Genomic DNA, 23,491 nt, shown 5'->3' with positions numbered 1-23,491 from the left:
GGAATCACATTCCAATTAGAAATATATTTATTAAGATTTCAACTGATAAGGACATAATGCAGGGGCTGCACGGTGGTGTAGTGCCTAGCACTGTCGCCTCACAGCAAGAGCGCCGCGGGTTCGATTCCCGGTCGGAGCGGTCCTTCTGTGTGGAGTTTGCATGTTCTCCCCGTGGCAGCGTGGGTTCTCTCCGGGCTCTCCGGCTTCCTCCCACAGTCCAAAGACATGCTGCAGGTTAATTGATCTCTAAATTGCCCATAGGTGTGAATGTGAGAGTGAATGGTTGTATGTCCCTACATGTGCCCTCGATGGACTGGCGGCCTGTCCAGGGTGTCCCCTGCCTTCACCCTATGTCAGCTGGGATAGGCTCCAGCGCCCCGCGACCCTAATGAGGATAAGCGGTATTGAAAATGGATGGATGGATGGATGGATGGATGGATGGATGGATGGATGGATGGATGGATGGATGGATGGAGGACATAATGCAGGTAGAAGAAGTTGAAGATGAAACACATAAAAATAAATGAAACACGTAAAGATTTGAGTGATTTTCAGTTAAAAAAGCATCGTGGTTAAAGGAGATTTCAAAGTGTATTACATGTAAAAAATAGTCAATGTAATCTATGCAGTTTAATGTTATTTTTAAACACTTTTAAACTACATTTAGTCAAATTGCAATATTAATATTTACCTAATAAGATATGATTACTACAAACAAATGACTACAAAGATTTTCTATTGCTTTATGTGTTTGTGTCAGATTATGGGTCAGTTTCAGCTCAGTCAGTAGATTGAAATAATACATTAAGAGACATTGCAGATAAACCTTAAGCTTAGAGGATCGGCGGTTCGATGCCTGGCTCCGCTAGTCCATGTCCATCTGTCTTTGGGCAAGACACTTGACCCTAAATTGCTCCCGTAGCTGTGCCTACGTTGTATGAATGTTAGTTAGTCCTGATGGACAGGTGGCACCTTGCATGGTAGCCCCTGCCATCAGTGTATGAATGGATGTGAATGGGTGAATGATGTAGTGTTAAAGAGCAAAAGCCATTAAATATTGGTAGTTTGGTGGCTACAGCTATTTAATTGATTTAATATAAATAACTTTATACATTCTTTAAACAGCTATTAAATTAGCACCCCATTCCTTGTAAGCTCCTTCTTAAAGTGTATGGTTGTAATATGGTCAGCCTGGATTCCTTTAAATTGGAGTTTTTACAACAGGGCTCATTGTAAATGTCCACAACAATGTGTGACAATGTGCAGACTGTAATTACTGAGACACACATTCAAGCTGTGTTTAAAAACCTATTAACACAGTTCCTGTCCACAAAAATGCTTAACTGACTACTCCAACATCTACTAATGATTAGGCTGAGTGGTGGCTTCTGGGAACAGTTTACCATTTAACTGTTTCTGTGTAACTGGTGTGCTTTATTAAGGTAAGTAAGGTTTAGTGAGTGTTTCCATTATTTCCACTAAGCCTTAGGGGAATAACTTTAGAGTGGTTCAAGCGTTTCTGTTATTGTGGGAAGTGGTTTCAGTTTGACAACCTTTACAGGACAAGTTACAACTAAGACCGATGATAATGTACTCAACCTGATGACGGTGCTAGGGGGATGTTCAGGGATCAACACAGTTTTTACAATAATAAGTGTCCTCTAGGCCTAGGGTGCCATTAATGTGAAGAAAACATGATGAAGTGCCCTCTATGGTGCTCTTTTAGTGGAGAACACATAATAAAGTGCCTTCTGGGGTTCCTTTCCAGTAGAGAACATGTGACGGACTGCCCTCTAGAGTGCCCTTCAATAGGAGAAAACATGATGAACTGCAATCTAGGGTGCCCTTCAATAGGAGAAAACATGATGAAGGGCCCTCTAGGGTGCCCTTTCAGTGGAGAAAACATAAAAAAGTGCCATTTAGGGTGCCCTTCGAGTGGAAAAAACATGATGAACTGCAATCTAGGGTGCCCTTCAGGGATCAACACAGTTTTTACAATAATAAGTGTCCTCTAGTCCTAGGGTGCCATTAATGTGAAGAAAACATGATGAAGTGCCCTCTAGGGTGCTCTTTTAGTGGAGAAAACATAATAAAGTGCCTTCTGGGGTTCCTTTCCAGTAGAGAACATGTGACGGACTGCCCTCTAGAGTGCCCTTCAATAGGAGAAAACATGATGAACTGCAATCTAGGGTGCCCTTCAATAGGAGAAAACATGATGAAGGGCCCTCTAGGGTGCCCTTTCAGTGGAGAAAACATAAAAAAGTGCCATTTAGGGTGCCCTTCGAGTGGAAAAAACATGATGAACTGCAATCTAGGGTGCCCTTCAATGGGAGAAAACATGATGAAGGGCCCTCTAGGGTGCCCTTCCAGTTGAGAAAATGTGTCCTTTAGGGTGGCAAAATGCCAACATCTTCATGGCACAAGAGGAAATGTCTGGGTATCATCATACTCATTAGGAGTCATCCTGATTCTGATTATGAGTATGTGTTTTATTCAGTCAATCATCACATACGTAAAGACACAAACTAGTATACAAAAAAAGGAACAAATGACTAAAAAGGTATAGGCAGAAGCAGAAATGCTTGTATATTCCTATCCTAAATTCTTATAAATTAAATCAGATAATTAATTAGATATAAATACAAAATAAAATATTCACACTTAAAAATAGTTTCCTAAATAATCCTTTTGAAAACCAAAAATGAGTTGACCATTCTTACATTTATATTAGCTCCTGCAATAGACATACATCTTATTTTAAGCCCTTTTTAAAAGCTTTTTGTACAGTAAACTTACAAACATCTCTCAAATCATATATACTCATCCTCCATGGAACACTTGTATCCGCACAAACTTTCAGAGCATTCAATACAGCATTTATTGAGATACATTTCAGCTTAAAACAAAGTAGTGGATTGATCAACCAACATTTGCCATAGAAATGGAACCTGTTTGCTCACATGGGCTCCAATTCCTAGTTGGAGCCCATTGTAGTTAAATTAATGAACCCAGAGAGGCCTTGTAAAGACCTGTTCACAATATATGCAGTTAATTCATCATGCAAACTTAGTTCTTAGTTCTTAATTTATTCTGCAAAGATCCAGGAGTCTTTGTATGATTACTGGTTTTTCTCATGTAATGTAGAGCAAAGGTATAACTCTGTCCCTTAAAAAGCTCCAGTTGTTTGTCATTTCTTTTCAATGATGCTTCAATGTGTTCACCAATGATTGAAGTGCATTACTTGTACAAATACAATAGATATGGTTTTTGCTTTTTCAGTTTTCTTTGCCAAATGTCTATCTTTTGGAGATTCTATTAGCCTGCTTGTATGTCAAATGTTTTTTTCTGCTTTTTTTATAGAGAAGCGTGTGGACTGTAATTGTATGTGGAATATAGCTAATAATTCTAGCATATGTTCATTAGGATTAATGAGTTACGGTATGGATTACTGACATGCTCACATTACGAAGACTTGTTGCTCACAGATGTTCCTACAAGCATCTTTTCCTGGTAAGCACACATACACATGTGTGCTGATTGTGTATGTTGGAGTCCCCATGAGAACCACCTGCTTCAGAGGATGTTAAAGAGTAATCCAGCCTGCCTCTCCACAGCCTCACAAAGAAGGCAGTGTGGAGTAATCTCCAGTGCCTAATCTCTAACTTTAATCACTGAGACACTGTGGAGGAAAAAAAAGGCCACAGTCTTTTTGAACAAGCACCGCCAAATGGTGCGTGCAATTAATCTCCAATTCAACGACACAAAACAGCCAATTTGTATGTTAAAGAAGGGTGTCGAAGGAAGTAGAAAGAGCCAGTTGTCGTTGGACATTAAGGTCGGGGCGTTTGTGGTCTCCCTCAGCGGCAATCTGCCGCTCGGTGAATAATGGTGTTTTGATGGTGTGCCATGTGGTGGGACGTAGAAGGGATATACTGCCTTTTTGGAGTTTTTTTTTTGGTAGAGGCACATAGGGAGACAGAGCAGGGAGGAGGCTGAGAGTGTGGGATGGGTACATGTAGAGGTCAGAGTTCAGAGTAAGGCATGAGGCAGGATGGTTTCCCCTTTGTTCCCCATTATCTCCTGAAACACACAACACACTGCTGTTACACCCTCTGCCATGGTGGTCCCGACAGCAGACAGATGGCCAAGAGCCCTTAATGTGGTTCAGTCAAACACAATTCATTCATCCCTGAACTGTGTAACACCATAGTATGCATGATTATAGAACAAACTGTCAATTTGAAGAAATGCTGTACCCCAGAATAAACACGAGTGGTACTTTGTGATTTGGCCTTCTGCTTGATCTCTAATTAGCTGGTAAATAGAATGTTTCTAGCAGTGTTATACTGGATATGTAGAATAAACTCTGTTATTGAGTCATATTTAGATGTGGCCATTGATATGCATTGAAAATCAGTGGTGGAATATGTACAAGTAATGTACAATTTTAAGATACTTCTACTTGACTTGAGTATTTCCATTAACACTTTACAATTCTATTTCACTTTGTTTCAAACCTGTGTGGCTTGTGACCATATCCAACAAAACTGGATGGATAATGTTTTAGCTGTTTTAGAAGTTGTTCAATTTCCGCTCTAAACCTCTAACTGGCTCAAATCCTCCAATATTTCACAAAAAAGATAAACGAAAAAGAAAAAAACGTTTGTGTATGAGAGCTTTCTTCACTCCCATTCATCATCTCACATCTCATATCAGGACCATTTAGAGGGGCCCAACACCTGCATTGAGAACCACTGGAATTAACACCTAATTCTATAATCGTTGATACATTTCATATCCATTTTATTTTAAATATCATATTTGACAGATTAAGGAAAAGTAAAATATAAAAAATCAATAAAACTTTGTGTGCATACTATGTTTCATTTAGCTTGACATTGATTTCTAAATTGACAGTATTTCCATATTTTTAAGCGAGTGGTTCTTGGCTTTAAAAAAAACGATAGAACAACATTATCTATTTAGTACTTATTTTTTAATTCAAAATATTGTAAAATGGAGTTTACTTACAAAGTATGTGTTGATTGCAGAAAGCATTCTATTGGGGCATCCTAGTTCCTCATAACATTGCACCAATTGAACTATCAAAGCTGGCTTAATAAAGGAGTGTATGTTAAAGTACATTATTGTCCTATTTTCCTATTTTCTTCTTTTTTTTTTACTGAGGCAAGGCAAGGCAAGTTTTTTTGTATAGCACATTTCAACAATAAAGCAATTCAAAGTACTTCACATTAAACCATTAAAAGCATTAAAACATCATGCAAAAGAAAACAACATTTAAAAACAATTAAGAACATTCATTAAAACATTAATAACAGTAAAAAAGCAAGAAATAGAAAACAAATGTGCAGTGCAGTTAAAGAAAATTAAATGCAGTAGAGAGATGCAGAAATGTATTGATATCCTTGAATCTGGTTCAATTAAACAGAAAAGTCTTCAATCAGGATTTAAAGGAGCTGAGGGTCTCTGGGGGTCTCTGGGGGTCTCTGAGGGTCTCTGAGGGGTCTCAGCAGACCTGCAGCTTTGAGGGACCTTGTTCCAGATATGTGGAGCAGAAGAACTGAACGCTGCTTCTCCATGTTTGGTTCTGACTCTTGGAACAGGAAGTAGAGACGTCCCAGACCACCTAAGAGGTCGGGGTGGTTCATAAGGTAGCAGCAGATCACAAATGTATTTAGGCCCTAAACCATTCAGTGCTTTATAAACCAGCAGCATGATTTTAAAGTACATTCTTTGTTGGACAGGAAGCCAGTGCAAAGACCTCGAGCTGCAGCTTTCTGATTCTTTTTACAGAGACCTGTGAACGCACCGTTACACTGGACAAGTCTACTGAAGATGAACGCATGGACAAGTTTTTTTACAAAGTCCTCTAATCTTTGATATATTCTTCAAGTGATAGGGTATCGAATTAGTATCGGGAATTATGGACTTTCACGAATATTGGTATCAACACCTACATTTCTGCAAGCCAAGCAGTACAATCTTGTAAGGCATCATGAGTCACTCAAATGATGTCCTATATCCTGTGTTTTCATTGTAATTTGTCTGAATTCTGTGTTTTCCAATTCAAGCACATTTTGCCAATAGAAAGACTGCCTAATCATAAAACGGATTAAAAAAATTGTATGAAAATATTCAAGATTTCATGAATATCAATGAACTTTGCACAATGTTTTTGTCAAAGAAAGTGTTACACAAACAATTCCATGAAGCGTTGTACTCAGAATGCTCGGGAAGTCCAACAATAAACCATAAAATTGCTCAGTAAAATATTTGTACTGTTAACTGTGCTGAGTTTAAAAGACATGTTGGGTGCATTCACTTTCAGCATTGCATTGGTTCTGGTAGAGCAGTAAAGTGGTGCTTGCTATGAGCTGGCATCAGCGGCTTGAGTCAGTCAACACTGGCTCATAGAACAGCTGCAATCAGCTGACTAGTCCAATCATATTAATACGGGTACATGGCAGCCATAATGCCACGGCTCCCTCCACCACCCCAACCTCCTCGCCATGTGCAAAACATTCTGTATTGTATTGTTGATTGAGTTAAGAATGATGTTGCTATGTGTTTGCTGATGGGGGTTAAACCTGTGCCAGTAGAATCCGTACCACTGCTTTCTCAAAGAGTAGAGTCTTTTTCTGATGAATCGAAATTTGTAATATAAAAACTAAATTTCGAAGTGTATCCGACTAAACTGCGATTTATATAATCCATCCTGATGTATCATCTCACATATGACATGACGTATCATCTGACTAATCGTGTTTCTTGACGCAATCTGAGTTTTTATGTTATCGGTGCATCAGAGACATTATTCAGGTTACAGCAAGAGAAACGACTGGCTCTAGGACCACCTCGGGTAAATGGCATTGAACTAACTGTGCATATTGGGACGACTGTGGCTCAGTGGAAGAGCAGGGTCGTCCTTCAATCAGAGGAACGGCAGTTCGATTCCCGTTTATGCTAGTCCATGTCAATGTGTCCTTGGGCAAGACACTTAACCACAAATTGCTCCCAAATTGCTGTTCCTGCGGTTTGTGAATGTTAGTTAGTCGTGATGAGCAGGTGGCAGCTTGCATGGTAGCCCCTCCCATCAGTGTGTAAATGATGACATGTAGTGTTAAAGCGCTTTGAGTGGCAGGAAGACTAGAAAAGAAGAACAGTCTATTTCGCGGCAACACATTTTATTTTGTTTTATTTCAACTTTATGTATTTGGGGTTTGAGCAATGTTCTCCTTTTCAGGAACGCCCAGATCAAATTCATACAGTTACACATTCAAATGTACAACCACAGGCTGATCCGCTGGCGACTGAGCGGTCGAGGTTTTAAGGCTCAAGGCTCAAGGCCACCTCAGTGGTGGTTCCACCCAGATTGTCTGCCGGTCTGGGGGATTGAACCAACGATCATGCGGTCACAAGCATTCTTCACTGACCTTTAGGACACCACTGTCCAGATCAGATCAAACTGTGACTGAGTGTTTTATGATCAGCTGCGTGTCATTCTAACAGATCTACTGTCTGGTCCCTCTTCCAGGGTAAACATACCTCCTCTGGGTCTGGTGACCACCGAAACACTGTGGAGCCAGACCATCCTAAAGACACTGCCGGCCTCGCCTCCGCATCTCGTAAAGATGCAGTCCGCAGGCCAGGAGGGGCTTTTCATACCTCTTAACGCTTTGATGAGGGGAATGGGAGATAAAGCTGTCTTTGCCCGGCGGAAAACAGACACACACATGCAGCAGGGAGGAGGAGAAGGGAAGGTGTTCGGTTTCAGGATTCACAGGAATTAGTGGTGAAAGGTTGTGAAAATAACACCGAGGCCCAAGCTGTGCGTGAAATTGTGAACAGAGGGATTAATGGGACTGTAAAAAGAGCATTAAAGCCCACCGCCCTCCCCCAAACCACTTCACAAAGGCTTGTCTGAGTGTGGGACAACACAGTGCTCTAGAAGGTCTGGTGTGTGTGTGTGTGTGTGTGTGTGTGTGTGTGTGTGTGTGTGTGTGTGTGTGTGTGTGTGTGTGTGTGTGTGTGTGTGTGTAACACTGCTAGAAATACAGACTTCTTTCTTCATGATGACATTAATGAGAATAAGAAAACCATGATACCAAATTACTTAAAGAAACAACAACCTTAAACCAGTTCCGGAAAGCTTCTATATTTGGTGGTTTGTTTTCTGTCAGATAATAAATATTCTCTGTTAGATTTTTGGGAATTCTATATTTGTACTAATTCTAGACTCAAAAAAAAGGAGAAGATAAGAGAAAACAACTTTTTGAAAACAACTTCTTGTCAATTTTAAGTTGATCTGTGATCCTTGCAGATATTGAACAGCGGATTTAGCACACAGTTTAACCCTCACAGAGCGAAATAAAGTTTAACTGCCAGTCAAACTCCATTCAGTACATTCTTTTATTGGCCAATGGTTAATTATACATTATCATGATTGAAAATGGTAAAATAAAGATTTATATGGATATGTTTCTACAGCAATAGGAAATAAATAATAGAGGGAAGTATGAATTTAACTTCCTAACAATAACTGTAAGCAGTTTATCATACCTCAGTAAAACTAATAACAAGATTTTTCATCAATAAAAATAATATATTCTATTTCCTAATAATTTGATTTGCGTATTTTTATGTAGTCTAAAAGAGATCCAAAAGATAAACGAGAATTCTAACTTGTATGTAAACATGTGATAAAGGATTGAAGACCGAACACTCACAAACAGGATAAACACAATAATCTTTGTATTCCCTTCCTTTGTCTCCTACTGTACCTCCAGATACAGTGTGTGTGTTCTGCATCCTCTGAGGTGCTTGCAGGCTGGTCAACAATGCAGTGTTTTGATTGCTGTGACATTTTCTGACATTTGAGCATATGGACACACGTCTGAAATGGGATGGGAAGACCGAGTGTGGAGCGAGAATCAGGATAATCCCAAAAACTAACAGTGAAGTCTGCTGTCTGCTTTCCAGGGATCAATACCACAGACGCGCTGCTCTTTCCACAGCTGAGCTCCAGGTACCTTTCCCTGCATCGTGGAGTGTTGCTTTGTGTTTAGCAAATAAAATGTACCTCATAAATATTAACATATTGCTACTTTATAATATTATGTGAATAATTAAGTATCTACAAATCCCACTGCCTGTCTTTCTTGGATTCATAGTAAAATGGATGTTGTTACACACAATTATGAGCAGCGCATTATAAAATCCTGTGTGGTCCTTTCCAATGTTGATAAGTGTTGTAAATATACTCAAAAAAAACTCCCCAAAAATAACCTTTCACAGGGAAAAAAGGGAAGAAACCTTCAGGAGAGCAACAGAGGAGGATCCCTGTCCCCGGATGGACAGATTATTGTCCTATTGTATTTTAATTGAAGTGGGATTTTTGGAGTAATGCATATCCTATGAAACAAATAAAACCTGCTGCATTTGAATACTGATTTGACAGTTGAAGCTTTAAAGCCTTTGGGTCAGCCTTAACCAAACCATTATTCTTCATGGTTCCACCGGTGGTGAGGCAAACCGTCTGCTGGTCCGATGTGAGGTCCTGGGACAGGGATGTCGTATGTGTACAGATTGTACAGCCCTCTGAGGCAAATTTGTCATTTGTGATTTTGGGCTACAAAATAAACTGAATAGAATTGAGAGTAAAACAACATGTAGGACTTGGATTGACTTTTAACAGGGAGGACAAGAAGAACTGGTGATGCTCATCAAGCACACATCAAGTTCACAGTCAAAACAGCAGGACAGCCCTCTGTCTTCTCTGTGGAAACCCTTTTTCATCCACACTAAAGAAACTAATGAGGAACACATGAAAACAAACATCCAGGCGTTCATATAACTGATAATGTTACTTATTCAACATATTCAGCTTTGCTCCCTTTGAGTAATGATGGAAATACAATCAATGTATCACATTAAACACATGCCACTCAGCCTAAATGAGACGTCTGCCTCACATCCTGAGCAGAAGCAATGCAGAAGAACGTTTGTGTTTAATCCCGTGGGTTTTCATATTTCTCACCTATACTATGTCACCACGAATTAATGAAGAATGTTTTTGAAGACACTGGCTGTGGATATTGATCAAATATTTCAGCAAAAAAAAGTATTTTGTGGAAGCATGTGAGACACAGAGTGAGAGTGTGGGATAATGTGTGTTTGTATTTGTGTGTGCGTGAACATCCTACCAGAACATTCTTTGAACCAACAGCAGTTCCCCTCACCTGTCTGTGCTCGGCTACAATGACGAGCTCAGGTTTCCTCGTTGGACGCGCTCCAAAGCTCAGTCGTTAACAGGACAAGATTAGCAACCTGCATTTGTGCTTCCTGTGGTTTCTGGAGCTGACTGACAAAATGTCAAACTCCTGTTTGCTGTTCGTGTTGCTCTCAACAAATGTAGAAGCTAAAGCTGATAACGTTTCAGGCAGGATGTAGTTACAATATGTGAGAATGTTAATGCATTCATGAGGAATTCATTGGTGGAAGATCTTAAAATGAACCTATGAACTTAAATAAAACACACATTCTGACATACAGAGGAGGCAATTATGTGGTGGTTATGGATGTTCAAGTTTTTGATCCTTAATCCCAATTTGAGTGATTCATTATTGATAATCTGATTACCTGATTGACAGCATGATAATTATATCGGATATCTAACTATAAAGTAAGAAATCTCTCTATATATATTTATATAAGTATGTGTGGGTTTTTCCATTGCATATCTTAAAATACGTTGATACAATCTACTTCACACTTGTTGGGTGTATTGGTGCGGACCCAAAGACATGCATTGTCGAAGTTAGTGCAATTTGGGTACGTGACACGATCCATATCACTAATCAATATTACTAAACGTCTTCACTTCACTGGAGTCAACAAACAATAAGCGGTTCTCGACAACGCTAAAAGCAGCACTTCTGTGGGCCAAGCAATAGAGAGTGGAAAGCCCCGCCCCTCCGATTTGACCATCACAGGGCCATTTTTTCGGAAAGAATATGCACACTATATTCGATACCGAGACAAATTGTTTTTTTATCCTGTTTTAAATTGTGCCATTAATTACACATATGATGTTTGTCAATTTAACCAGGATGAAATAACTCATGGCAATTAATGAGCCAAAGAATTGTACAAATGAATGCATTTTACATGCTCAGCTTTTGATTATGAATACTGTGACATTTGTTGGTCGGTTGTTTAGTGAGTCAAACATTAATATCATGACAAATCTATTTCGAGAACATTTAATTAATATCCACTAATCACACTACAAAGTGACGTTCGCTTTTCAATGCAAAACTGTCGAGGGCCAAATGCAAGAGACTACTTGCGAGGATAGTGGCTAACTGCTAGCTGGCGAGCTATCCGTTAGCTTCTGGAGCTCCGCTTGTGTTGTGTTTACTTCCCTTTGGCATATCGTTTCCCACTGCACAACCTTCCATTCAATAAAAACCTACATGTTCATTTACTTTTAATATCCGCCAATCTTTTTTTGAGAATTCTGCTACCTGTGATCTGTCATTTAATGAGCTATATTCAACATGAAGAACAATAATATGGCGGCTAACAATTATTTGCTATGTAAAGATATGGCGTAAAGTATTCCTGTGCCACTAGTTAGCTCTGCTCTTATACGGAGGTTCCAGCTGATCCTCCATTGAGTTATTCAGGAACAACTTATTAGCCATCCATCAATAATCAAGATGTTCCTGAGCATTATTTAAGTGTTACCAGATTCCAATACCTACTTAAACAGGCTGCGTTGACATATATGTGACAGAGACAGAAGAAACAGGAGAACAATTAACTGAAGCACGCAAGATTAGAACTTTTACTTTAAAGTACTGCACTAATGTTTGAGTTTAGGTGAAACATAAGTTCAATTGGTTTGGGTCATGCTTAAATGAGAACAGTCTTACAAAGATTACTCAAACTGTTCTGAGTTGGGGGTTGAACTCAAGGTCACCGGAGTTCAAAGCAGAAGTATCTGTCCATCACCCCTCCAGATCTTCACACTCTTTCTTTCCACCATGTTATTTGGAAGTCAAACTCTGTCTAATCCAGTCCTGCTGGGGAAAGCCATTGCACACAGTATGTGTGCTCCGAAACATAAAGCTCATTTCACAAAGTTTCCTCCTGAGCCCAGGCTGCCGTTACATGCTTGGATGTGTTGAGCTGAAAAGCATCTGTAAATGATTTGTCAGTGAGATGTCCTGGATGTATGGACGTGAACGGCAGCATGGAGAAAGGCCTGCAAAACAAATGAGCAGAAGTTAACCTCACGGAGCCACCATTAGACATGCACCGCTACCTCCAAATGCAAAGAGGCTGGAGGGGGGGGGTCTATCAGGAAACACTCAGACAAGTTAATCCAATTAGAACAACCAAGCGTTATTACTAACGAGAGCAACAGGCCTCGGGCTCAAGTGTTCACTTCAGTCAGTGATGACTTGTTTATTGTGTTACTGAAGGCCAATGTTTTAAGGGTCAGCTTTACAAATAGTGTGTACTTCTACAGATATTGGCCTTTGAGATTGAGCTTGTATTCGGGTTGCACGCCCCTTTGACTTTTTTTTATGGTGCAATTTGGGGCATTCTGTACATGTTTTTCTCATCACAAGCAAAGGCGCTAATTTATGCACAAAAACATATTACTTACAAAAGATATGCTATTTCATGTCCTTGCTGAAAAAAAACCTGGAGGTCTACTTTAACTAAAGACTCCTGCTGGGGACTCAGGTAAACGTTTTAATATACGATACAATATATACAATATGAAATTCAGGAACATACTTGTGAATTACACTGTAAGAACACAGCTCACAGCAGGCCATAAAATGTAATAGTGTCTCTTGAGTTATATTTGAAAAAATGAAAAGAATAGAATAATACAAAATAAAACATATGTTTTGAAATATATATTTGAAAAAAATTAAAAGAATAGAATAATACAAAATAAAACATGTGTTTTGAAATATATATTTGAAAAAAATTAAATGAATAGAATAATACAAAATAAAACATATGTTTTGAAATAAATATTTGAAAAAATGAAATGAATAGAATAATACAACATAAAACATGTGTTTTTCTGCATCAGGAGAGTCTGGATGTGAACCAAATACAATATATTTGTTAACTCCTTAAGGTTAAGACATTTCTCTTTTCATGTGTCTATGATTATTTACAATGTTTTTATTCTCTGTTCAATATATAGATGTTACTTTTTTTTCCCCCTGAACTGCGACTGTATGCAATGTCCTATGAAAAGAAACTTGCTATTGATATAATGTAAATGCAAATTACTTCTGTTATTGTTTTATCGCATTGTACCTCTGCACCCGAAGGCTGCTTGGAAGCAGCGGGATTTAAGGAGACAGTGATGCCGTCGGTTGGAATGCGTGTCACATGTTGAATGTGTTTTCATTCAGACTCCCAATAATAGTAGAGCAACGCCGTCTGTCGACTACATTGCTCCTCCCACTCCATTGCTCCCCCCTCCATTGCTCCTCCCTCCATTGCTCCTCTCTCCATTGCTCCTCCCTCCATTGCTCCTCCCTCCATTGCTCCCCTCTCCATTGCTCCTCTCTCCATTGCTCCTCTCTCCATTGCTCCTCCAGCAGAAGCTCCACCGTTATATTTGTTCTCACCCAGCTCCCGTTGCTAACAGAGTACGGCTAAAGGTTTCCAGCGCATGAGCATTAAGGTTTTGAACTACGCATAACATATATTTTTGTGTTTGTGGTGTAAAAATCAAAGAAACTATGACAGAACAAATACTTTTGCCAGAAATTCATTTGTAGACAGAGCTCTGCCACCCATGCAGAAAGTAACCCAGTTGCAACACTCTTGTGAGATGATGCACATTGAATAAAGGAGGTTAGACATGGACCTTGAATGGATAAGTAAATATTCAATGATAAATGCCTTTTTAACCCTTTCAAAACACTGTCAGTCATCTTGTGTACATATTCAATAATTAATGCACAACACATAATTTTGACATCAAAATTAAGTCATCTCTACCTGTAAAACTAAACATGATGTGCATTCATTAGCTATTATTATAATTATTAAATAATATCATGACGTCCGTCCATCATTCAATCTCCAACTTTTAGCAACAAGGGAGGAGTCCCAGTCCTCTGTTGCTCGGGGTTGTGCTTTACATTCTAAACCCCCACACTTTATAGCGGTCCAATCAAATACAAAAGATTTGATCTTGTCATTTGTACACCGTCCAAACATTCTGATTCAATGAGGAACACTCATAGTACACAAACTAGAGATGCTCTCACTTTTGTTTTACTGGGACCCAAATTACATTACATTACATGTCATTTAGCTGACGCTTTTATCCAAAGCGACTTACAATAAGTGCATTAAACCATGAGTCCAAACTCAGAACAACAAGAATCAAGCAAGTACAATTTCTTCAATAACGTCAAACTACAGAGTACTATCCGAAAGTGCCATTTAAGTGCTACTAAAGTGCCAAACTACAAAGTGCTATCGGTAAGGGACATTTAAATATAATGGTGGTGAATGGAAATCTTGTTTGCTTCATATCTGCTCCTAGCTGCCCTTCCTCGGGGTCGTGTCGGGAAGCTGTGAAGCCTTTGCGAGATGGTGGAGGTCGGCATTGACCTTTCATAATTCACGTGAGGCTGGGTCATCGGGCAGCAAATGACGCAAGATTTTCTCACAACATGTTTGCAACTGAGAAACATTTTTGTCTCCAGTGAAGAGAACCAGGTAAAGTGAAGATAACTACGCTCAGTGATGTACATGCAATAAAACAAATGAAAAATCCAATGCTTTATCAATACATCTGTTCAAAAAGCATAAACTGGTAGAATATTGATATTTCAATCTGCTGTCAACAGTCTTCAGTCCAACAGTCTGTCATCCACTGCCACTTTGTTTACACAAGCACAGAACGAGCACATTTTTTACAAACAAGCTTCAACAAAAGCTGTCGGTCTGTAGTCCAACTGTTCAGCTTCTGCTGGCTGAGACAAGCTGGAGGACAAATGACAGAAGATAGAGGACAGAAGACAGGAGGAAAGGAGGACAGAAGACAGAGGACAGAAGACAGGAGGAAAGGAGGACAGAAGATAGAGGACAGAAGACAGGAGGAAAGAGGAGGAAAGGAGGACAGAAGACAGGAGGAAAGGAGGACATAAGACAAAGGACAGGAGGACAGAATGACAGGAGGGCAGAGGACAGGAGGACAGAAGGAAAGAAGACAGGAGGACAGAGGACAGGAGTAAAGAAGACTGAGGAAAGAGGACAGGATGACAGAGGACAGAAGGGCAGGAGGACAGAGGGAAGGAGGCCTGGAGGAAAGAAGACAGAGGAAAGAGGACAGGAGGACAGAAGGACAGAGGCCAGGAGGCCTGGAGGAAAGAAGACATAAGGACAGAGGGCAGGAGGACAGAGGGAAGGAGGAAAGAAGACAGGAGGAAAGAAGGGCAGGAGGACAGAGGGAAGGAGGCCTGGAGGAAAGAAGACAGAAGGACAGAGGGCAGGAGGACAGGAGGAAAGGAGGAAAGAAGACAGGAGGAAAGAAGGGCAGGAGGACAGAGGGAAGGAGGCCTGGAGAAAAGAAGACAGAGGAAAGAGGACAGGAGGACAGAAGGACAGAGGGCAGGAGGCCTGGAGGAAAGAAGACAGAAGGACAGAGGGCAGGAGGATAGAAGACAGGAGGACAGAGGGAAGGAGGAAAGAAGACAGGAGGAAAGGAGGACAGAAGACAGAGGACAGAAGACAGGAGGAAAGGAGGACAGAAGATAGAGGACAGAAGACAGGAGGAAAGGAGGACAGAAGATAGAGGACAGAAGACAGGAGGAAAGAGGAGGAAAGGAGGACAGAAGACAGGAGGAAAGGAGGAACATAAGACAAAGGACAGGAGGACAGAAGGAAAGCAGACAGGAGGACAGAGGGAAGGAGGACAAGAGGAAAGGAGGACAGAAGACAGGAGGAAAGAAGACAGAGGAAAGAGGACAGGAGGACAGAATGACAGGAGGGCAGAGGACAGGAGGACAGAAGGAAAGAAGACAGGAGGACAGAGGACAGGAGGAAAGAAGACTGAGGAAAGAGGACAGGATGACAGAGGACAGAAGGGCAGGAGGACAGAGGGAAGGAGGCCTGGAGGAAAGAAGACAGAGGAAAGAGGACAGGAGGACAGAAGGACAGAGGGCAGGAGGCCTGGAGGAAAGAAGACAGAAGGACAGAGGGCAGGAGGACAGAGGGAAGGAGGAAAGAAGACAGGAGGAAAGAAGGGCAGGAGGACAGAGGGAATGAGGCCTGGAGGAAAGAAGACAGAAGGACAGAGGACAGGAGGACAGGAGGAAAGGAGGAAAGAAGACAGGAGGAAAGAAGGGCAGGAGGACAGAGGGAAGGAGGCCTGGAGGAAAGAAGACAGAGGAAAGAGGACAGGAGGACAGAAGGACAGAGGGCAGGAGGCCTGGAGGAAAGAAGACAGAGGAAAGAGGACAGGAGGACAGAAGGACAGAGGGCAGGAGGCCTGGAGGAAAGAAGACAGAAGGACAGAGGGCAGGAGGATAGAAGACAGGAGGACAGAGGGAAGGAGGAAAGAAGACAGGAGGAAAGAAGACAGAGGAAAGAGGACAGAGGACAGAAGACAGGAGGACAGAGGACAGAGGACAGAAGACATAAGACATGAGGACAGATGACAGAAGACAGGAGGACAGAGGACAGGAAGACAGAGGACAGGAGGAAAGAAGACAGGAGGACAGAGGACAGAAGATAGGAGGACAAAGGACAGGAAGACAGAGGACAGGAGGAAAGAAGACAGGAGGACAGAGTTTGCTCTCCAGCTTGCCACTCACACCTGTCCTAACGAGACGGTCTAGCAGCAATGTAACGGCACCGTAATTCACATTTATATAACCTCCATAAAATCTGTTTCAGCCCTATTTTCTTTTTACGGTGATTACAACGTCATAAAGTATGATAATAGAAATTCATGGCTTCATTCAAAAACCTCAATAGGGAAGGAGGCCTACAACATTCGTTGTAGTGAATGTGAAACTAATAAGATATGCCATTGGTACATGCCACAGCTGGCCAGAGTAAAATAATGAACAACTTGCTGAAGGTACTATGCCGGAGTCTGGAGGATCCGTGGATCCACCTTTTCATTTACGTCATCATATTCCGTCCAAAGCTTTCAAAAATGCATCGCAATTTCGTTTTTCAGACATTTTGATGTCTGGAGCTTGGCGGCAGGAAGAAAGGCTGGATATGTCACAATTTGAATAATGTCTTGCATCTAGGGAGCCAGCCTCAACCTATTATAACAAGGGGAGGAAAAACATCCCAAACATGCAGGAAGTGGGATGGATTTTGGTGCATAAATGATCTCATCCTGAAACAATTGCGCCGACAGAAGTCAGATGTCTTGGAACATAACCACCAAAGCCTGTGTGCAAGACCTGTTTCATATTCATTCATGCTCCTTTACTCTTCTGACAACAACTTCATCTCCCTGGAAAGTTTCACTTATTTACACGAACATAGATATCGGTTTGTTTCTTCTTCACAAATTAAGTGGATCAATCACTTCACACCACAATCAACTGTGTGACTGTATTTGTAGCTCAACAATACATGCATATGTGTGTCTCTTTGGCGTTTAGGACAGTGCAGCCCAAACAGGCCAAGTGTGGACATCCAGAAAATAAGACCTGAAGCTGAAGTTTGAGAGGAGCAACAGCTTGAGGACCAGTTGGGACAGTGAGAAGAGGAAACAAGAGCTTACAGAGGATACTGGGCAGGAATTCAACAGGTTGGAGAGAGCTTTGGAAAGCTCTGCATTCAAACAGAAGGAGGATGACACCCAGCTCAAGAAGTACAAGGAGATTAATAAAGAGAGAGAGGAGGAAGTGAACTGCCTTTGTGAAAGTCTCCTTATCCAGCTGGAGACGACAGAGAGAGTTTGAGCTTGGTGGCAGGAAGAAATATAAAGGGCAGGAGTTGCCTGGAAGGAGGAGATACACTACTGCCTTTGAGAACAGCTGGAGGGCCCTGGACTCAGGGTTGAGATAAGCCACTGAGCTGAAAGAGAAGTGCGAGGGGCTGCAGATCAAAAGAAAAGGACAATGTGATCAGCAGATGTGGGACAGAAATGATGACTCTTAAAGCTTTTACTGTAACAAGAAGAGGAACAATACTGACTCTGACCCTGTTAACAGCATTAGCTTTCCATCACCATGTGGTATTCTTGGATGGGATTAAATTTCTGTACCACAGCATATAGAAACATCCCACTGTACAATATGACACTGTCACCAAAGTATGCTTCTTCTTTAAAATCACATAACAATCAAGTTGAAGTAGTTCTATGTTTGTAAAATCAGACAAATGCATGAATATATTTTAGGTGGGAATAGAAGAGCAGCATTTTCTTTTCTCATAATAACAATCTGATATCTGCACCACATTATCCCAGCCTAACCCTGGAGCCCTTCCAAGTCTGCCATTCTGTTGACACTGCTCCTTGCTTCCTTGCTGGCTTCTTAGCAACAGTGTATGTACCTAATGGGCAGAGTTAAATCCGCCTGGTTAACAGTGAGTGAAAAACCTATTGGAGAGGAGAGAAGCTGCTGAAAGAAGAGCTCAAGTGAGGAATAACTACCAGGATGAAAGGCTTTTAGTATGGAGGTAAGAGGCGAGTCCAGCAGCAGAGCAGACTGAGATGACTAAAGCAAACACTAAGCATCCATCAGGCGGGAGTGAAGACTGGCCTCCATCTCTGACCTCCACACACCCACACATCTACAGGATTAATTGGAGATTCTGCCATATTGCTTTCCATCAATAGTCTTTATTTGCCAGTGTGCTCACAGCTGAAAGAAAAATAAATATTCAAAATTGATCAAATTGAATCATAACCAGACTGCTGTAATGGAAAGTCATACAGCTATTCTTTACAAAGAAAATGCATGTGTGGATGTGTGCCAACATGGATTTCACCAAATGTTACTATATGATTTGAGTTTTCATCACATGGGAGATCAAATAAATGCATGCATGTATATAAATCGTTCATGTGAAATGGTGTTGCACATGTAATAAACACATTCAAATGAATGTAAACTGTAAAAAAACTAAAAAAAACACCTGTATAAGAAATCATAATCTGTGTCCTGTTTTAATTTATCTGATATGATCATAAAATATTAGTTTTTGGCACGTGAATTGATTCTTTACAGAGTTTGTGGTCTTTAATTAAATGTTAAATATCCAACACCCACAAATATGTGAATATGATTTTATCATATTTCAAATTATTTTTTCACATGTGATAAGCCAAATGTGAGTTCCTTTATGGAAATTAACCACTGATGATTTTATATATGGTAAATGGTAATGATAAATGGGCACTCATTTATACAGTCCCTGTCCGACCACTCAAAGAGCTTTACACTACATGTCAAAATTCACCCATTCATACAGTAATGGCAGATGCTGACATACAAAGCAGGATATTCAGAGAGACGGACATTTTTAAGTGTTCCGTTGTAGTAGGCTGTCGTTGTAGCAGACTGTCGTTGTAGCAGACTGTCGTTGTAGCAGACTGTCTTTGTAGCAGACTGTCGTTGTAGCAGACTGTCGTTGTAGCAGACTGCCGTTGTAGCACTGTCGTTGTAGTAGACTGTCTTTGTAGCAGACTGTCGTTGTAGCAGACTGTCGTAGTAGTAGGCTGTCGTTGTAGCAGACTGTCGTTGTAGCAGACTACCGTTGTAGCACTGTCGTTGTAGCAGACTGTCGTTGTTGTAGCAGACTGTCGTAGTAGTAGGCTGTCGTTGTAGCAGACTGTCTTTGTAGCAGACTGTCGTTGTAGCAGACTGTCGTTGTAGCAGACTGTCTTTGTAGCAGACTGTCTTTGTAGCAGACTGTCGTTATAGCAGACTGCCGTTATAGCACTGTCGTTGTAGTAGACTGTCTTTGTAGCAGACTGTCGTTGTTGTAGCAGACTGTCGTAGTAGTAGGCTGTCGTTGTAGCAGACTGTCGTTGTAGCAGACTGTCGTTGTAGCAGACTGTCGTTGTAGCAGACTGTCTTTGTAGCAGACTGTCGTTGTAGCAGACTGTCGTTGTAGCAGACTGTCGTTGTAGCAGACTGCCGTTGTAGCACTGTCGTTGTAGTAGACTTTCGTTGTAGCAGACTGTCGTAGTAGTAGGCTGTCGTTGTAGCTGACTGTCTTTGTTGTAGCAGACTGTTGTAGTAGTAGGCTGTCGTTGTAGCAGACTGTCTTTGTAGCAGACTGTCGTTGTAGTAGACTGTCGTTGTAGCAGACTGTCGTTGTAGCAGACTGTCGTTGTTGTAGCAGACTGTCGAAGTAGTAGGCTGTCGTTGTAGCAGACTGTCTTTGTAGCAGACTGTCGTTGTAGCAGATTGTCGTTGTAGCAGACTGTCTTTGTAGCAGACTGTCGTTGTAGCAGACCGTCGTTGTAGCAGACCGTCGTTGTAGCAGACTGCCGTTGTAGCACTGTCGTTGTAGTAGACTGTCGTTGTAGCAGACTGTCGTAGTAGTAGGCTGTCGTTGTAGCTGACTGTCTTTGTTGTAGCAGACTGTTGTAGTAGTAGGCTGTCGTTGTAGCAGACTGTCTTTGTAGCAGACTGTCGTTGTAGTAGACTGTCGTTGTAGCAGACTGTCGTTGTTGTAGCAGGCTGAGGTTGTTGTAGCAGGATGACGTAGCAGGCTGTCGTAGTAGCAGGATGACGTAGCAGGATGACATAGCAGGATGACGTAGCAGGCTGACGTTGTTGTAGCAGGATGACGTAGCAGGCTGTCGTTGTTGTAGCAGGATGACATAGCAGGCTGTCGTTTTTGTAGCAGGCTGACGTTGTTGTAGCAGGATGACGTAGCAGGCTGTCGTTGTTGTAGCAGGCTGACGTTGTTGTAGCAGGATGACGTAGCAGGCTGTCGTAGTAGTAGGCTGTTGTTGTAGCAGACTGGCGTTGTTGTAGCAGGATGACGTAGCAGGCTGTCGTAGTAGTAGGCTGTTGTTTGTAGCAGACTGGCGTTGTTGTAGCAGGATGACGTAGCAGGCTGTCGTTGTAGTAGGTTGTCGTAGTAGTAGACTGGCGTTGTAGCAGGCTGTCGTAGTAGTAGACTGGCGTTGTAGCAGGCTGTCGTAGCAGGCTGTCGTTGTAGCAGGCTGGCGTTGTAGCAGACTGGCGTTGTAGCAGACTAACGTAGCAGGCTGTCGTAGTAGTAGACTGGCGTTGTAGCAGACTAACGTAGCAGGCTGTCGTAGTAGTAGACTGGCGTTGTAGCAGACTAACGTAGCAGGCTGTCGTTGTAGCAGGCTGGCGTTGTAGTATACTGTCGTTGTAGCAGGCTGACGTAGCAGGCTGGCGTTGTTGTAGCAGGCTGACGTTGTAGCAGGCTGGCGTTGTAGCAGGCTGGCGTTGTAGCAGGCTGGCGTTGTAGCAGGCTGGCGTTGTAGCAGGCTGGAGTTGTAGCAGGCCCTATAAACTAAATTAACTTACGGCAAGTCGCGGACTCACTGTGGTGAAGTTTTTGTAGAAAGGACTAACCCGAGTGGAGTAATAATATTTCAAAGCGTAGAGAGCCTCAGTAAATAATTATTTTTTTTGTTTACTTAATGTTTGGATTTTCTGTAACCAGTGTAGCATTAAATTAGCTACCTAGGTAGCTAAAGAGCGGACAGCTGGCTAGTTAGCTAGCTTGCTGATCCGCCATGCTTTGATGCCCCACCTTTATGATTTCTTACATTCGTCATATGAATTGTTTTACATACTTGTGTAGGACCATATGAACCGTCACCCAGAGGGTTCTGAAGAGACTGTAAAAATGGGCCAAGAGGTTTTATTGGTGGAGCTGACACAGCACAACAGCTAGTGACCTGAGACAGCACCCACCTGTCACTCTAATTATGCCTAGATTTAGGCCTTAATGTAATTTAAACGGATGAGTGATATAAAAATCCACCCCTGTACAGTTATCATAAACCGCTGTTCATATGATTTTACATTGCATTAGAAATAATAGCTTTGATATTAGCTATAGAAACCAAAACCGTGTTTTTTTATCAGACTGTAAAGATGGCCATTAAAAAAAATAAAACATAACCCATCTCTGCAAAATGGTTTTATTTTGTCCTCTTTTAGTATTGGCTTCAGTCAAAAACACACTCAATATACAAGCAGACTGGATTTGATTGCAGCTATATTTCAAAAATCATATAGAAACATTTACTTAATAAATACAGTTTTTGCCCATGTGCTTAAATGTGGTGGAACTTTCTTTTCTCATCATATTTACAGAACACTATAAATAACTTCAAGAGATGGAGCACATTTCAGGCTTTGATAAAATGAAAAAATCCAAACTTAGAAATATAGGGTCATCTGAGGACTCAGGAGGACGCGAAGAAAACAACTCCAAGAGAACTTGAATCCTGTTGTACAAACATGCCCAGGTAACAATAATTAACAGTTGCTTCAGGAATCCGTCATAATGAACACAATCAAGCTGCCTCACCTGGCATTCCAATGGGTTCAATTGCATATGGTCTGTTAGTCTTCCTGCAGTCACTCAGAAATGATCGCAGATATCATGATGGGAAACAATAGAACATGTCCCATATATTCTGTCAAAATAAAATGCTGTCAAATGTATATCAGGCCGTGTTATTGTCTTGCCAGTCAAATACTGTTTCAGCTATCAAAGCAGCAGACTTCCCGTGTCCCCCATTAAAATATGTCCAACAATCCATTTAGTATCCATGCTTCTCACTGTACAATCATATTCATCAATTTCTTTACTGCATTTACTTTAAGATACCAAAAGTGAGAGAAAAGAAACATCTAGAGAATGGCTTTGCATATTATTCTGTTAAGTTTAAAAAGGCTTTATTTCAGGGCCAACCTGTGCTCTGCCTTACTGCAGAGTGAATCAACCCTGTCATCTCTCCCCTATCAAAAAAGGAGACCTCTTCACAAAATCTCCATCTCTAATAGTGCAAAAGGTTACACACACTGGGACGGATGTGACAGCACAACTCCAGCCGTTTTCTAACCAGCCATGTTTTCCATTTCTTTCCATCGTACTGATCGACCCCCCCCTCCCCCCTTTTCAAACATGAAGCCCACTAGAGCTGAATCTATGATGACAGACTGGGAGACAAAGGATGTACTGTTGTCCAGTTTTGCTGTACTATCCATTTTCTGTTTGCCTGACAGCTGCAACAGCAGTCAAGAAGAGGTGCTGGTCAGATATACAGCTGCCTCATTAAGTATGTTTCCATCTGCATGTTTGTATGTAATAATAATAATAATACATGTTATTTCTACATCTTGGACTGTCCTCCCAGAACGACAGCATCACTTGTTTCAGCTTAGGTTTTACCAGAACCACAGGCACTGCTCTGATTCAGAGAAACTTGCTCTTACAT

Source organism: Cyclopterus lumpus, chromosome 25 (genome assembly GCF_009769545.1).
Source record: "Cyclopterus lumpus isolate fCycLum1 chromosome 25, fCycLum1.pri, whole genome shotgun sequence".
NCBI lineage: Eukaryota > Metazoa > Chordata > Actinopteri > Perciformes > Cyclopteridae > Cyclopterus > Cyclopterus lumpus.
The sequence above is the reverse complement of the archived record's forward strand: the minus strand, read 5'-3'. Positions refer to the sequence as shown.